Raw genomic sequence first — 16,537 nt, forward strand, 5'->3', positions numbered from 1 at the left:
GATAATAAAATCTTAAGTGATTGGTTCGGGCTGAATTGCATTTCCCCAGAATTCCTATATTGAAGCCCTAACCCCTGTACCTCAAAATGGGACGGTGTTTGGGGATAGGGTTATTAAAGAAGCGATTAAGTTAAAATCAGGCCATTAAGGTAAGCCCCAAACCAATCTGACTGGTGCCTGTATAAGAGGAAAAAATTTAGACACACAGAGAGATAGCAGCTATGTGTACCCATAGGGGAAAGACCACGTAAGGACACAGCCAGAAGATGGCCACCTGCAAGCCAAGGAGAAAGGCCTCGGGAGAAACCAAGCCTGACAACACCTTGATATCTTGGATTTCTAGCCTCTAGAACTGTTGTTTAAGCAATTTAAGAATTGCTGTTTAAGAATTTCTATTGTTTAGTCCATGCCACCCAATCTGTGATATTTTGTCACGGCAGCCATTGCAAACGAATACAGTGATAGAGAGATTTTAAATAATTCACTCTAATGAAGCCTTTGAGTTGAAAGGTATGTTAGAGATTATCTAGAGGATGTGTCTCAGTTGTAGACAGCACCAGGGAGAATAAGTTAATCGTGAAGTTTACCCAGCTACCTAGTGACCCAGTTGGATGGGGAAGCTACATCTTCTGACTCACATGGTGCTCTTTCAAATCAGGCCATGCCACTTCTGCCAGATTCAGGGAAATAGAAACCATCAGCAGAGGGAGGCATCACAAAGATCATCTTCTAGTTTTCTATCTCTAGGCAGCTAACAGTGAGATGGTACTAGGATCTTTTAATTATCTGTGAAGGTCATTAGGTATGGAGAGGATCAGCCTCTCTTCAGAAGATGGTCCAGTGTTGAAAAGAGAAACGTTCTTCCTCACTGATAATCAGACCCTGCACGTTTACCTTGGTTATAATCATCAAAACATAACATCCAACAAATATTTATTAAGCACCTACCATCTGTCGTGTGCTAACTTCCTCAATAGGAATTCAAATCACTCCTTTTTCTTCTTATAAAAAATCCATGCACTTATTCAACATGTGTTGATCATCATTTTCAAAATGTAAGTTTATTTTAGTTAAAATTTAGAAACTCAGTAATGAAAGAGGGATATAAAATGTGCAAAAAACATATCACAGCAGTTGAGCATGGATTGGATATCAGAAAGACCAGGGATAGAGACCAGGTTCTATCACTTACTGATTATATATCTTGGGCAAATTGCTTTAATATTTTTCACATGTGTAAAATGAAACCACAAAAAATCCACTTCACAGGGTTATTTCAAGAATTAAAATAGATAACTATGAAAAATCTGGCACATACTAAATGCTCAACAAGTTATTGTTTTTATTATGGAGTATATGGATAACAAGGAAGAAAAGAAGTTACACAAAAGAATATTCCTTAAAAGAAAAGACTGGAAAATCTTGGTTGGCATAGTATTGATGGTTGCCTTTGTTGATGAGAAATCAGGTGATATTTTTTCTTTCTACTTTTCTGTGTTTTACAAATTCCCTATAATCTGTAAACATTTTTAAAATTCTTTTTCATATTCTTTTCCATTATCATTTATTACAGGATATTGAATACAGTTCCCTGTGCTATACAGTAGGACCTTGCTGTTTATCCATTCTATATATAATAGTTTGCATCTGCAACATTATTTTTTAACCAAAAATGAAAATTAAACATTATTGTCAAGCTACTTACTGGTTCACATGTTGGTTATTTAGTTACACTGGTGAGAGGGCTGTGCTTTCCCAGAACAGTGTCAGCCCTAATTATCTCACAACTCTTAGGAAACTTGGGGACCCACTACTTCCTGTACAGTCTATGAGGGCTGCAGGGATATCTGGGTCACAAAGCACTGAAATTTAATACACATGCCATAAATTGACAAACCCAGGTTGTAAACACTTAATTTTATGGGTAAAAACAAACATACACAAAAGATGCTTCAATTGTCTTCATGGTTTTTGCCAGTCATCACACTGAGTTCAAAATCTGATAAAATTCACGTGCTTTCTAGTTTCCTGGAAGAATGCAGGATAGGTTTTTGCTGTTGTTCCAGGATGCAGTATTATATTTGCCTATGCGCGTGGAGTGAAGCACATTCACACAAAGCCTACCTAGAACACTAAGGGCGTCTTCTGGGGCTGCCTGATCTTGCATTCACGTTGGGAAGTTGGCACTGAATGATCCATCCTCAGAGCCTCAGCTGTGGTTCTTGCGGTGTATTACACAAACGTAGTGTGCTTATAAGCCTCTACCATGTGGCATGTATAACTGAAGTAAATGGTGGCTTTGAGGGCATATCCTCACCCTCAAATCTTATCAGGCACGAGATTTCTATCAGACACATCACATGCGGCTTCTGTATGCTACATGCGTCCCTTTAGCCTTGTTCTTGATCTCAGAGTTGCTTTCATAAAGCCTTAGTCAATCTTTTATTTTGCATTTTAAAAGTATCATTATTTTTGAAAGATGTTTAGCTACTGCATTGTATTGATGCCATGAGGACAAATCTGAATGTTCTTCAGAAGACTTGCTTCCTTGGGTAAAGCAAGGCAAATTTTGGATCTTGTTACAGCATCAGGGAGAAAACTGAATAATAACTGGTCAGTATGGGGGATAATGGATAACCCCATGGGCTGACTTAGGAGTGGAGTGATGCGCTGAACTAAGATGTTAGAGAAAATGTAGACAGAAACGCAGGGAAATAAAACAATTTCAAAGGAGAAGAGTAAACAACATAAGAAAACCTTTAGGTGAAATATGAGACATTTTTGTGAGAACTGGAGCATCGCAAATTCTCATCTGAGGGGTAAATTTTTTGGGTACTTCCAGTGCAAGTCTACCTACAGAATGTTCTAAACTTTTTGAATATGAGAGATGCTTTTTAATGTAATAAATTGTGTGGACCCATAAAAGAGAATAGTTGTGGTTTCAGTATTCTCTATTAGCAAACGTGTAATGACAAAGTTAAATAAATGCTCACAAGAGCCTGGACCTGTATTTGAGATTTTGCAGTACTTCGTACATTTGTGAGACAGGCTATTATGGCCTAAGCCTATGCTGAGGAGTCAAAAACCATGAACATACGTGTCCCTCCTATTTGTCTTCCCAACTCCCTCTTCCTGACATCTAGGGCCTCTCATTTTCTTTTCTTTTCCTTTCTTTTCTGTTTTTGTCTCTTTTTTCTTATTTTTCCCCTTTGTTTTATTTTTTGTGGGCAACAGTCATGAGTACAACAAATTGTCTCTTTGGAGAGGACCAAGAATTATCATTCTGTCAAAATTTGGGCTAGTTGCATGCTTTTTTTAAATTATTTATTTATTTATTTGGCTGCCCTGGGTGTTAGTCGCAGTACACGAGATCTTCGTTGTGGCATGCAGGATCTTTAATTGTGGCACATGGGATCTAGTTCCCTGGCCAGGGATCGAACCCAGGCCCCTTGCATTGCGAGCGTGGAGTCTTGGCCACCGGACCATCAGGGAAGTCCCTAGTTGCACGCTTTTATGTGTGTGTATGTGTGTGTGTGTTTAAAGGGTACTTCGTTTTTACCCCCAAAGTAAAGATCCTATCTCTTTCTCAAAACTGCAAAGAAAAAAGACAAAAAAAATTCAAAAGCACTTCGTGTTTATCTTTTTGTATCTAAAGAAAAGAAAATGTGTGTGTGTGTGTGTGTGTAGGTGCAGAGGCATACATGTGTATACACACACACATACACGTCGAACCAAGTACACAAGCACACACTGACTATGGCAGTTCAAGTACGTTGTAGGGCCTCTCATTTTTAACCTAGATCTTAAAAGGAGGAAAAGAGATGAGAGGTGGTGACAGTTATCCACATCAAAGTTTCAGCTACAAAGCCGCCCTGCTTGTGTCCCTGGAGTTGTACCCTGTAAGCATTTCTCTTATGTCTAGGCTTGGTTGGTAGAGGGCGCTAGAGAGCCACTGCGGGGCCATGGCGTTTAGCAGGCACTTGTCTGGGTTCCTGCCCTACTGGATGGTGAGTCAGTGCTGCACAGGTGAGCTCCAGCCCACACGTCCCCCACTGGTGGCAGCTTCCACAGGTGGCTCTCTCTGACAAACTTCTTGGCCATCTGCAGGCTACCCTGGTAACGAAAGGTCAGGATCTCAGCCTACAAGGTGGGCAGGGGGAGCTCTCCTGGCCCCCACTTCCTTCTCTGTCCACCCTCTCAGCCTAGATGAAGTACGTGATTTTTCACACTCGCTATTTCTGGACCCCTTACTCTCATCTTTTATCCAGTTTAGTAGTTAACCACCTTCTACTAGCTACTAAATTTTTCCTTTCAGACAACACGGACCTTGACAGATAGAGGTGTCTTCTAAATCCTGTGACAAAAGGTGAAGCGTTTCTAAGAAGCCAGCCCCGCTGTCCCACAAGGAACAGATACAGTGTCAGTCCCCTACTTATTCAGGGCCCTGGTGATTCAACAAGGGACATTTATGTAAGACCACTGGGAACGTATAAAGACAGAGAAAAAGTTTAATTGTATCTATGATTCTCCTAATCTGGAGCTAAGCTCTTGACCTGCTGCCCGTGGATAGACTTCAGGGGTGTCTATATGCCTCCAAAATGTTATGCAAAATAAAATGTGTTTATAGCTTTCTTTATCTGCTTAAAGGGTGTGAGCCCCCTGAAATATGAATAATCACTGATCTAAAATCTTTAGCGTTGTACTCGTAGAAGGACATTTATATAACAGGATAGACATAATCATAGGATTATGGTCTTCACGGGGAATATACAATGAGAAATGGTGAGTAAAGTAGGACAATAAAAATCATTATGATGATATTAGTAGCTCTTAGTGATTCAATGCCTACATTGTCCCAGGAGTCAAGGTACATATGTGATGTAGGTATGATGATTTCTACCTTGTAGATGAAGACACTGCAGCACGGAGAGATTAAGTAACTTTGTTCAGATTCTATAGATATTATGTGTTAATGCGGGGATTTATTCTCACTGTCTTCAGAGATCATAATCTCTTCAATACACAGTGCCTTCCTCTATGTACATTTCCTGACCATCAAGTATTCAACACTATGAGTGACACAGAAAAAATATGCTTATTTTGTGAAACTTACACAATACGTAGAGTGATAGGAAAAACTTTTGCAAAGAGCTAGGCTAGAATAAAATACACTGTTTCCGAGTAATACTATGCCCCCACCTGGAGCTGGTGCATATACCACGATCCGGCTGGTCCTGCCTTCCTAAGAACTTGGAATTGTCTAAGAGGTGTCTTTTTCTTCAAAGCTCACAGCAAGTTCCTACCCTTTCATCACCTTCATGAAGTTTTTCCTGACTGCTAGCTCTATCATTTTTTCTTCTTAACTCTTGTAAACTAGGTTTGAGTCTGGCCAATCGTGTGCAGTGACTGAGGGTATGGCAGTCAGAAGCACTGGGGCCTTGCAGGTGGAGGACAGGGGATCTAGTCAAAGTCAGAAAGCAGAAGACCATAGGGGGAGGGATGGAGTGGGAGTTTGGGATTAGCAGATGCAAACTATTATATAGAGAATGGGTAAACAAGGTCCTACTGTATAGCACAGGGAACTCTATTCAATATCCTGTGATAAACCATAATGGAAAAGAATATTAAAAAAGAATGTATATATATATATATGACAGAATCACTTTGCTGTACAACAGAAATTAACACATTGTAAATCAATGAAAAATTTTAAAAAATACAAAAAAAGAAAAGAGAAGACTGTAAAACAAATGGAGAAGTAGGATTACTGAGAGGCCTCAAGGTGGTAAAACAAACAAAAAGTGTCAAACCAAAAAGGCAAATCAGCAGAGGAGGGGTGACAATCAAAATGACAGCCAGGAGAGCAAAAAGCAGGTATGAGGACCTGTCCTAGGTAAGTGCATCAGGTTTGGATTCTGAGTTCTGAAACAGTGACCTGGTACCCACTGTGTGCATGCTGGGGGCAGACAGAGGTTAAACGTTTCCCATCCATTATGTGGAATCTAGAAAAATGATACAGATGAACTTATTTGCAAAGCAGAAATAGAGACACAGATGTAGAGAGCAAACTTATGGATACCAAGGGGGGAAGGGAGGGTGGGATGAACTGACAGATGGGGATGGACATATATACACTACTATGTATAAAACAGATAACTAATGAGAACCTACTGTATAGCACAGAGGTCTCTACTCAGTGCTCTGCGGTGACCTAAATGGGAAGGAAATCCAGAAAAGAGAGCAGATATGTATACATATAGATGACTCACTTTGCTCTACAGCAGAAACTAACACCACATTGTAAAGCAACTATACTCCAATAAAAATTAATTTAAAAAAAAAGTTTCCCATCCATTGAAGGCAGGATCACTTTCTCTGAATATAGCAGATCCTCAGTAACTGTATTTTGAGGATGGTGATGAATCAAGTGCTAAGTTGTATACGTGTGAGGTTCACAGCAAGGAAAGCACAAGGGACCTGAGAGTTGGAAAGATGTTCTGGGGAGAAGGTGGGACCAGGAACGTGCCTGCACAGGGCCAGTACACAGAGCAGATTCCATACTACTCCTTTCCCAATCCCATGATGGAGTCCGCTTAGGAATCATAGCATCTTCTTCTACCCAGTCTGGACCTGGTCCCATGCTTCTTCCTAGCCCTGGGCTCCAGGAAGCCACAGACAATCTACTGAAGTTAACACAGGCAAGGCAGGGACACAGCAGGTTCACACTAGTACACCCTACTGGTGGTTCCAATTCCATAACTTTGAAACTTCCTAATTTTGGTTATTTAGCCGCAGAGCCCTTAAGTCTCTCCCTGGAATGTAGGATTGCCTGCTTGGTTTCCAGTTCCCCTGGGCCTCCCCGCAGCAACTCAAGGGTCTATGGTCCACACAGCCTGGGGGCTCCAGGACTCTGCTCCACTTCTGAGAGTCAGTGAAACATGTTGAGTATCACCCCGGTTTAAGATGTTGGCCCTACTTGTGAGCTTGGAGAAAGATGGTGAGTTTGTGTTTGAACCAACAGGGAGTGATGGAGAAAAGCAGCTCAGCGAGTATGGGAGAAACACAGAATGAAAAGGCAAGGCATAGAGGAGGAGATGCACAGAGTGAACTCCAGAAAGAGTAAATATTCTGGGCCTGGCTAGAAAAGAAGCCATGGTCAGAAACTGGGAAATCAACCTATAGATGTGAGGAGATGATTATAAAGGATTCAAAACCCAAGCAGGAAATTTGCCATGTGTCTTGCAGGAATACAAGAGCCACTAGCTGCAGAGTTTCTGGGGAGGTACTTAATCCCTACACAGAACTCTCAGCCATCTCCTTAAGCCCAGGAGGAAGAGCTTGACAGCCAGTGCCAGAGACTGGACATGCTGAGAGCCATGGGACGAGTAGGAGCTCCTGCCAAGATCATAGCCATCTTGGTGTAACGAGATAGGCTCCTCCCAGACACTCTGACCTCCATTGCCATCTTTCTTCCTCTTGCCAAAGGCAAGGATTTGGCCCAAAGTTCCTACATTGGAAGAGATACCCAAGAGAGGTGTATTTGGCAATTAGCAAACCACAGGGGGCCGTTTCTGGAAGACCTCATAGATTGTCTCCAATTCCCAGGTAACCGGTGCTATTCACACATCTGCCCAAATTTGCCTGTTTTTTTTTTTTTTTCACTTTGACATGACAGTCATTCAGGACCCTAGGAAAAAACAGCTGTATAATGAAAATGAATAAAAGCTGATGGTGTAGTGTTTCCAACAGAGAGGGAAGAAGGCTGTGAATGACATGGCCACTGACTATATATCATTGACTTTCCCCAGTCCTGAGCATAAAGTATCTTTCAGCAGAAAGTGTGGATAATAACGTCTGTGCCTGCCTACCTCTCACAGATATTTCATGACAGAGGAACTAATATGACTGGGGTCCATCTGTCATCCCTCCATTTACTGCCCTTCTGGCATTACCATGGTGATTTGTGGCATTGTCTCTAAGAGAGTTCTTGAAAGAAGATGTCTTCAAATGAAGGGACAGTCATGGCCGTTATTATGGGGGAAAAAAGCATAAAAGGAACATGCTCAGCTCATTAGTTGGAAGTTTTGCAGAGAAGGACAGCACCTGAGTTGATTTCGACTTTCATGTAGCCCCATTTTTCCAAAGGCATTTGCATATTCAAATTGCAGGGAAGCAGGAGGTGAAACTGGTGGATGAGTGGTTCCCTCCTACGCTGTGGGTGGGTATGGAAACTGGTACAGACTTCAACAGTATGAATTGAGCCAAAAATGCATAATAACTGACCCAACAATCTTCATTTCGGGTGATCCATTCTAAATTTCAGAAAATTATTTCAGTGTTATGTTTGTAACCGCAATATTATTTTAGGCAATAAAAATTCAAACAACTCACACTTTAATGCAGTAGAATCTTGAATGAACTATGGTGAATGGACTTAATGTAGAAATTACATTTGTAAAGAGATTTAAAAGGTTCAGTAACAATTTTAAAGACACAGAAAATACGTAAAGAAAAAGATTAACCATGAAAAGCAAGATATAAAATTGTCAATAAAATACGGTCTATGTTATATCAAATATACAATTAAAACCTGAAAATGAAATACGTGTAGATGAGAACTGTGTTTTTCTCTCCGGCTGGTTAGGTCTTCTGTATGTTCCAAATGGCATCAATAACACATAGAAATGCATATTTTTAACATTCTAAAGATGTTTTCTTTAATAACATCAAATAACGACCGAGCTAAGAAACAGTCACCTTAGAAAAGAAAGTCATAACACTGATTTAAGATAGAATCATTTTCAGAGAGGATGACCATTTCATTGTTATTTTTTTAACTTTGTCACATTATTCCTCACATGACCTTGAAACTATTTAGTTTCACTTTGCCCAAAGACAGAAAGAAAGCCACTTCTCTGGAAGCTAATAATTTAAAAATAATTTTTTCCAGGGTATGAAGAGCGTACGACCTAGAAGCAGGTGATGTGAATGTCAGACTGCTCAAATGGCAGGAATGTGGAGACAGAAGACTTGATAGGTTAGCTGCTTATTCAAATAATTCCTTCCATCAAGGGAACGCATCATTTATCATGGAGGATACTCACAGAGATGAAACGTGATCCTGGGGACAAGCTGAAGAGATTACAGTCTTCACTAGACACCGGGAATTTTTCTCTGAGAGATTTCCATGAGCTTCTGGGTCACAGGCAGGTAAGACAAAGGTTGCTGTCACTATATATGGGTACGTGCACGGGCACATGCCCATATGCAGATGTGAATGTGTACGTGCTCTCATGTGTACACTTATCCTTATCTCTTGGCTTCGTCAGAGCTTTAAAAAATAAACAACCACACTCAACGAGTTGCATGGCAGCAGAGATGCAAACAGAAGACCATAACATTCACAAAAGCCCACTTAGTACGCCTGTTACACCCAAGTCCACTGGGCAACATCTTTCTTAAATGCCTTATGTTAAAAGAGTCCATCATTTGACCAAATCTAGACTAAAGTTAGTCATTAAATATCCTCAGATGAATGAGATCGATAAGTTTGCAATATATTTACCCAAAACGCACTTCATGATTTCTACAGTGTGGGAATAAACTAAACTTCAGATTTAGGAGGCAAAACTTGAGCTGTCTCCAATCTACTTTTATTATTTGTTGGGATCATAAAATGCAAAAACTCTATGTGAGTCATTGATTATATACCTAAGATGACAAACAAATATTGGTTTGCATGCCAACTTCGGTTGAATGGATTGGTAGGAATGTTCCGTAATAATACCTTCAACGTATTGGGTGCTTACTGTGGACCTTACACAGTGTTAAACACATATTTAATCATCACAATAACAGGTTGAGGTAGGGACTATAATTGTCCCATTTTACATATATGAAGATACTGAGGTTTGGTAAATTGCCCAAGGCCCCATAGCTGAGTGAGCTGTTGAGTGAGATTAGGAATCTAAGTGATCTATCAACAATTACGTAACTGTTGGTGCTGCCAGGAGCAGTGGATTGAGAAGACTGTGAGGTTTCCCTCTAGGCTGAGTGGAAATGCATTTGATGAGGGTTTAGCAATTTCAGCCATGAAGTTGGGGGTATTATCATACATGCTTTAGCCATCACCCATCCAGTTATTTGGAGACAAAGGCACAGGAGCAGATTTACATGGTCAATTAGCTCCAAAGCCAATTCTATAACCACAGTCCTGCTAATGGCCGTTTGCCTTTATCTCCCCTCCCACTGAAGACAAAGTCAAGGTATATGAGCATTTCTCCTATTCCTTTCTTTTAAATGAGAAATAATCATTTTAACACCTACAATTAAGCCAACTCCCAGACAATCACGTTACTCTCCTTGCCTCTGGGAGAGGGGATGCAACACTCCGAAAGGAGAGCTCCAAGAAAGCATCATTTCTTATGAAGTGGAAGCTATGAAATTAATCATTTTCAGGAAACTAGCAAGGCATATATTTCTTATATTATGTATATAATAATCCACATTACAGGTACTGTACACACACTTCAATGGGCCATTTATTTTCTGATTGTTTGTTATATGGTGCTGTATTAGCATAGGGTGGGAGATTTGAGGTAAAATAGTGAGGTATTTTTTATGTCTACTTTAAGCTGTGACTTTTACTGCGTCTCGGGATGTGTAAGGTTGTCTTGTAGTCAAATCGAGCTATAAAGACTAAGACTAAGTTGAATTATCCCCATGGAACAGATGTTAAATCTCCAGGGGGTGGGCAGGTCCCACAAGAAAGGAATGACAAATTGCAATGAGAATGCTGCATAAATGCAGCCTGCTGGAGAGATTTGTGCTGGATGAGGCCAAGGCTGGTGCTTCTACGTCTTGAATCACCTTTTGTAATTGATGGGTATCACCTTACCCTTGCTGCCTGATTTGTGGATTCCTTGAACCTCCTGCTCAACTCTGAACTTCCCCACACTCCATAAATGTGAGAGAGTCAGTGGACACTGGAAAAGGACAAAAACACCATCCCTCTCAAAAGTCCTTACTTAGCACAGCTGTGGCTTAGTAACTTGGAACAAAGCTGATTTTGTAGCTGGTACCGTATCTTTGGGGGAACTTTAAGCCTGAGTAGGGGAATAAAAGAGTTTGTACTTGTAATTAACAGTGCAAACCATTCCTTCCCACATGCAATTCCTAAAGGAAAAAGATTAGGTATATAAATGCATGTGTGTGTGTTTCTAGTGATAGGAATTTTCACCTAAGCAAGGAAATAGAAGCAATTTGGAAGAAAAATAATGGGTTTTTCCCCCCTTTGAATTGAGAAGCTTAAAACTAAAGGTTCTTTACATGCAAAGTAAAACAGTTTTCCTGAGATTTTTTTCCCCAAGTACATTAGTGATAAATGGATTCTTTGTGCTTCATATTAACAACACTGCCAATTAAACTCTGAGGAATATAGTATGGTAGCAAAGTTTTAGGCAGCTTGGTAAGTGCTCCAGTAGCTTAAAAATCAATGAAACAGGGCTTCTCTGGTGGTGCAGTGGTTAAGAATCTGCCTGCCAATGCAGGGGACACGGGTTCGAGCCCTGGTCTGGGAAGATCCCACATGCCGCAGAGCAGCTAGGCCCGTGAGCCACAACTACTGAGCCTACGCGTCTGGAGCCTATGCTCCGCAACAAGAGAGGCCGCGACAGTGAGAGGCCCGCACAGCACGATGAAGAGTGGCCCCCGCTCGCCGCAACTAGAGAAAGCCCTCACACAGAAACGAAGACCCAACACAGCCAAAAATAAATAAATAAATAAAATTTAAAAAAAAAATCAATGGAACATTTATTACAATTGTGGTTAGTGATTCTCTCCAAAAAGGAGATGATGAAGGCCACCAATATTCAGAAATTCATGTTTTTCTCCTTGTTCTCCCTGATTTCCCCCTTTTTTGCTCTGTATATTCAGTGACTTATTATTTAATATATCTTATCATTTAATATATTTTCTAACACGTAATGTATGTTTGGAGGTTTTTTTATGAATGTTGCCACAGTATAATAGAGAAGAACAAATCTGACTCCATATTGGATCTGTTTTTTTTTTTACTTTAACCTTTGTATTCTATTGCTTTTGCTACAAGTTAAGAATGTTGCCTATAGCCTGAAACATACAGGATAGCCCATTCTCAAGGCTCTGAGCTTTAAAGTTATAACACTTTTCCATTAGTATAGATTAAAAGTTGCAGAACATAGAATAACATTTGTCTTGTTGGAAGGTTACAGGAATATCATGACCTGAACTAAGTGGATGGCTGCAAGAACAAAGGATTCTGACACCAAGAAGTTTGTACCAACCAGCCACACTCCCTCCCATTTTAGTATAAAAGAAGCCTGAATTCTAACTTGGAGAAGATGGTTCTTTGGGGCACGAGGCCACCGCATCTTCTCTGTCTGCTGGCTTTCCAAATAAAGTCACACTTCCTTGTCCCAACACCTTGTCTCTAGATTTTCTGGCCAATCATGTGGTGAGCAGTATAAGCTTGAACTCAGTAACAATAGGAATTGCATTTATTTATATCTAAGGCTCAGGCTCTCACACTTTTGAGGCCCAGTTTTTGAACAATGAAAGTGAGCAATGCTTTCTTCAGTTCCTTGTGGTTTAAATTTGTTTCACCAACTCTTGTCACAATGAAGTTAGTGCTGTCCTGTCTTTCAGATGCGTTGATATTCATGACATCAGTCTAAGCCAAACTCCTAGTAGTGTTTGAGCCCATTGTTTTAGCAGATTAAATTCAATGAAACAGGTATGTTATGAAATATTTTGGGGGAATAATATGGGAGAGTGATGGGTATTAATATGCTTTCCATGGTTCAAGTCTCCTTATCTAGACTCAAGCAAAGTATCATTAGCAAGCTAGTGCTTAGTTTAATTAGATAATGAACAACCTTAGTACATGTGGGTAACATCATCAAGAGTCTTGAGCCTGAGCCAGGGACAACCCGTTAAAACATTACAACCGTCAACCCAAGTGTGATTGTCCTCAAGCAAGCCTGTTTCACACCCTGGAAATCAATAACTACTTTAAAAAAATGTGTTAACATATGGAACCCCCAAACATAAAATATTTATTACAGGTTACACTTATCAAGGGAAAAGTAGACCTCAAGGTCATTTAAATTCCAGTTTGCCAGGTAGTCCAATGACCAGATTGCAAGGAAAATCAGTATTTGCCTGTCAATGATAGGGTGGTCTACTCTTATGAAAGGTTTTAAAATAATGTGAGTTTAATGGACTTCTGCTTCTGGGAAGATGGAGTAATGTGATTTCCTCTATTTCTCCCATCAAGTACAACTACAAAACCCTGAACATTATATATAAAGAAAATTTAGAAAGACTCTAAATGGTGGAAAGAAGAAAGCAAGCATGTATTAGGATCTTGAGACCCAAGGAGCAACGTTGGAGGTTTCCCTAGATTTTTCTTTTGCTTCTATATCCTAGACTTGTTGCTGAAGAAGCCAGCAACCCAGAGAGACCAACTGGGGCAGACAAAATATTAGTCCCCATTTAGAAGCCTCGTCTTTCAAATCCAAGGGCCAGGAAAGGAACAACAGAATAAGGCAGAATACATTTAGACAATAACTGCTCTATACCAGCCAACAACCTTTAAAAAAACTATGGCCACACTACCATCCAGCCATACTATAACAAGGTGCCCAAAACCTCCAGCCAGGGAGGTGTCAACGGAGACCAAGTATGGAGCCTGGATTTTATTCCTTGTCACATAGTAGCAAGCCTCTCCCCTTAGTATCAATGGTGACCACATGCCTAGTGGAGTCTTGATGTTCACCTCCCCCCCGCACAGGCAGTAATGAGGGAACCCACCCACTCCCTGCAGGCATGGTGCCAGAGATGGCTTGAGAGAGTCAGAACTTTAACCACCAGAGTCCCCCCCCAACACACACATGCTGTGATGTCACTGGAGGTCACACAGAGAGGAGTAACGAGGTTTTCCTACCCCTCCCAGTCAGAGAGTATCCATGAAGAGCTAGCAGGGAACCAGAATGCTCACCCCTCTACACCTAGTAGTAACAAGGCATCTCCCTTGTCAATGGAGGTTTAGTGGGAAATCTGTATTCTAACCCTGCCTAGCAGTATTGAGGCAAACCCACCTTTCCCCTACTGGAACAGTGTCAGAGGAAGACAGCTAAAATATAGGATTAAATAGGATTCATCATAATACCTAAAATGTTCAGGTTACAGTAAAAAATGTCTTGTTATACCAAGAAACAGGAAGATCTCAGATTGAATTAAAAAAGACATTCAGTAGATGCCAACACTGAGATGACAAAGATGTTAGAATTATTTGACAAATATTTTTAAGCAGTCATTATAATGAAAATCCTTCAAATAACAATTACACATTTGAGACAAATAAGAAAATAGAAAGTCTCACTAAAAAATAGAAAGTCTTATTTAACAAGGAAATAGAAGATGTAAAGAAGAATCAAATGAAAATGTTAGAACTGAAAAATACAATATCAGACATGAGAAAATAATGAATGTGCACAATAACAAAAGGAAGGGAATAAGAAAAAGAATTAATCAACTTGAAACTCTAACAGTAAAAACTACCTAATTTGAACAACAGATAACATAGACTGAGAAAAAAATGAACAGAGGAACAGGGACCTGTGATTTTATAAGGAAAGATCAAGCATTCATATCTCTGGAATTCAGGAAGGAGATGAGAAAGAGAAAGGCTGAAAAAATACTCAAATAAATGGCAGAATACTTCCCAAGTTTGGTGAAAGACGTAACCCCTCAGATTCAAGAAACTCAGTGAAACCCAAACAGGATAACCCAAAGAAGTCCACACCATGACACATCATAGTCAAATTTCTGAAAACTAAGAAAAAAAAAAAATACTGAAAGCAGTAAGAAAGAAATTACATCTTATCTGTAGAGGAAAAAATCAAATAACAGTGTACTTATTTGTCACCAGAAACCATTGAGGGGCTCAACATTTTTCAAGTGCTGAAAGAAAACAACTATGAACCCAGAATCTTATGTCCAGGGAACAAAGGCTTCAAGAATGAAAGAGATATCAAGACATTATAAGATGAAGGAAAAGTGAGGGAATTTGTCATCAGTATACACACCCTAAAAGAATGGACGTTCTTTAAACAGAAAAGAGATTACAAAAGAAGGAATCTAGGAAAATCAGGAAGGAAGAAAGAACAACAATAAGCAAAAATATGAGTAAATACAATATACTTTACTTTTTCTCTTGAGATTTCTAAATTATGTTTGATGGTTGAATCTGTCACACATTTGAGCCCTAACATACCAACAACTTCAACAGCCGAAAAAAAATACTGATATGATTCTAAAAATATAGGGAGAAAATAATAATTAAGAACATTATATAATAAACTTAATTAAGATAGTTATATAATAAACAGGGAAAGGTAAAGGAACTTAAAGGGATGTAAGGTTTTTACACTTCACTAAAATTGATGAAATATCAGTAAACTGTAATAAATTATATGTATATAATATAATACCTAAAGAAACCATTAACAAAAGCTATACATAGAGATATATTCAAACACAAGACAAATCATAATAGAGTCCTGAAAATCATTCAAGAAACACACAGGAAGGTAGAGAAACAAAATAAAAAACAGAGAGAACAGACAAAAGAAACAAACAAAAATATATATTTGAGCTCTAATACATCAATAACTTTAACATTACATGTAAGTGGTTTAAATGCACCAATTAAAAAACAGAGGTTGACAGAGTGGATTAAAAAACATGACTGTACTATTTACTGTCTACAATAAACTCACTTCAAATATGATATAGGCATATATATTTATATTTATGTATTTTTTCTTCCATTCTTTTACTTTTATCTCTATCTATCTATCTAATATATAACAAAAGAAAGAAAGGTTATATTAATATCAGATTAAGTAGACTTTAGAGCAAAGAAAATTATCATAAAGTGAGAAGAACATTATATAATGATAAAAGGGCCCATCCACTAGTGACACATAGCAATCCTCATCAACCCTGTGTTTGTACCAAACAACAGAGCTGTAAAATATATGAGGCAAAAACTGATAGAGCTGGAAAGAGAAATAGACAAATCCTCAATTATAGTTGGAAATGTCCACACCATTATTGATCATCTACTATGTGCAAAGCACCAGTACTGTGAATGCAGTAGTGAAAAAGAAAAAGTCCTGGTCCTCATGAAACTCATGGTCTATTGGGGGAAGACAAATACTAATTAATTAAATTTTTTTTAACTTGCCAGCATAAGTAGTACAAAGGGAATCTCAAAAACACCAAAAATTTAACCTCTCTTCTTCAAAATGCCCTATTTTTTAACAACAATAAGTAGACAAATATGTAATTCTGAAGATGTAGAATTTAATAGAATCTGTGGTTCTATTGTTGCATTTCCCAGGGATAACAAAGAGATTCATGTCAGTCCAGTGTAGACTGCAAACCCTGCCCACAGATGGCACAAGCTCACAGCCAGGAAGACAGAATTCTG

At 39.2% G+C, this 16,537-nt stretch overlaps 1 protein-coding gene across 1 annotated transcript in view; it reads right to left on the reverse strand.

The window, feature by feature from the left end:
• Nucleotides 1–16,537, reverse strand: part of CNTNAP5 (contactin associated protein family member 5) — an 829,028-nt gene that overhangs the window by 360,617 nt on the left and 451,874 nt on the right. The gene's annotated exons all lie outside the window — the stretch shown is intronic.

Source organism: Balaenoptera musculus, chromosome 7 (genome assembly GCF_009873245.2).
Source record: "Balaenoptera musculus isolate JJ_BM4_2016_0621 chromosome 7, mBalMus1.pri.v3, whole genome shotgun sequence".
Taxonomy (NCBI): domain Eukaryota; kingdom Metazoa; phylum Chordata; class Mammalia; order Artiodactyla; family Balaenopteridae; genus Balaenoptera; species Balaenoptera musculus.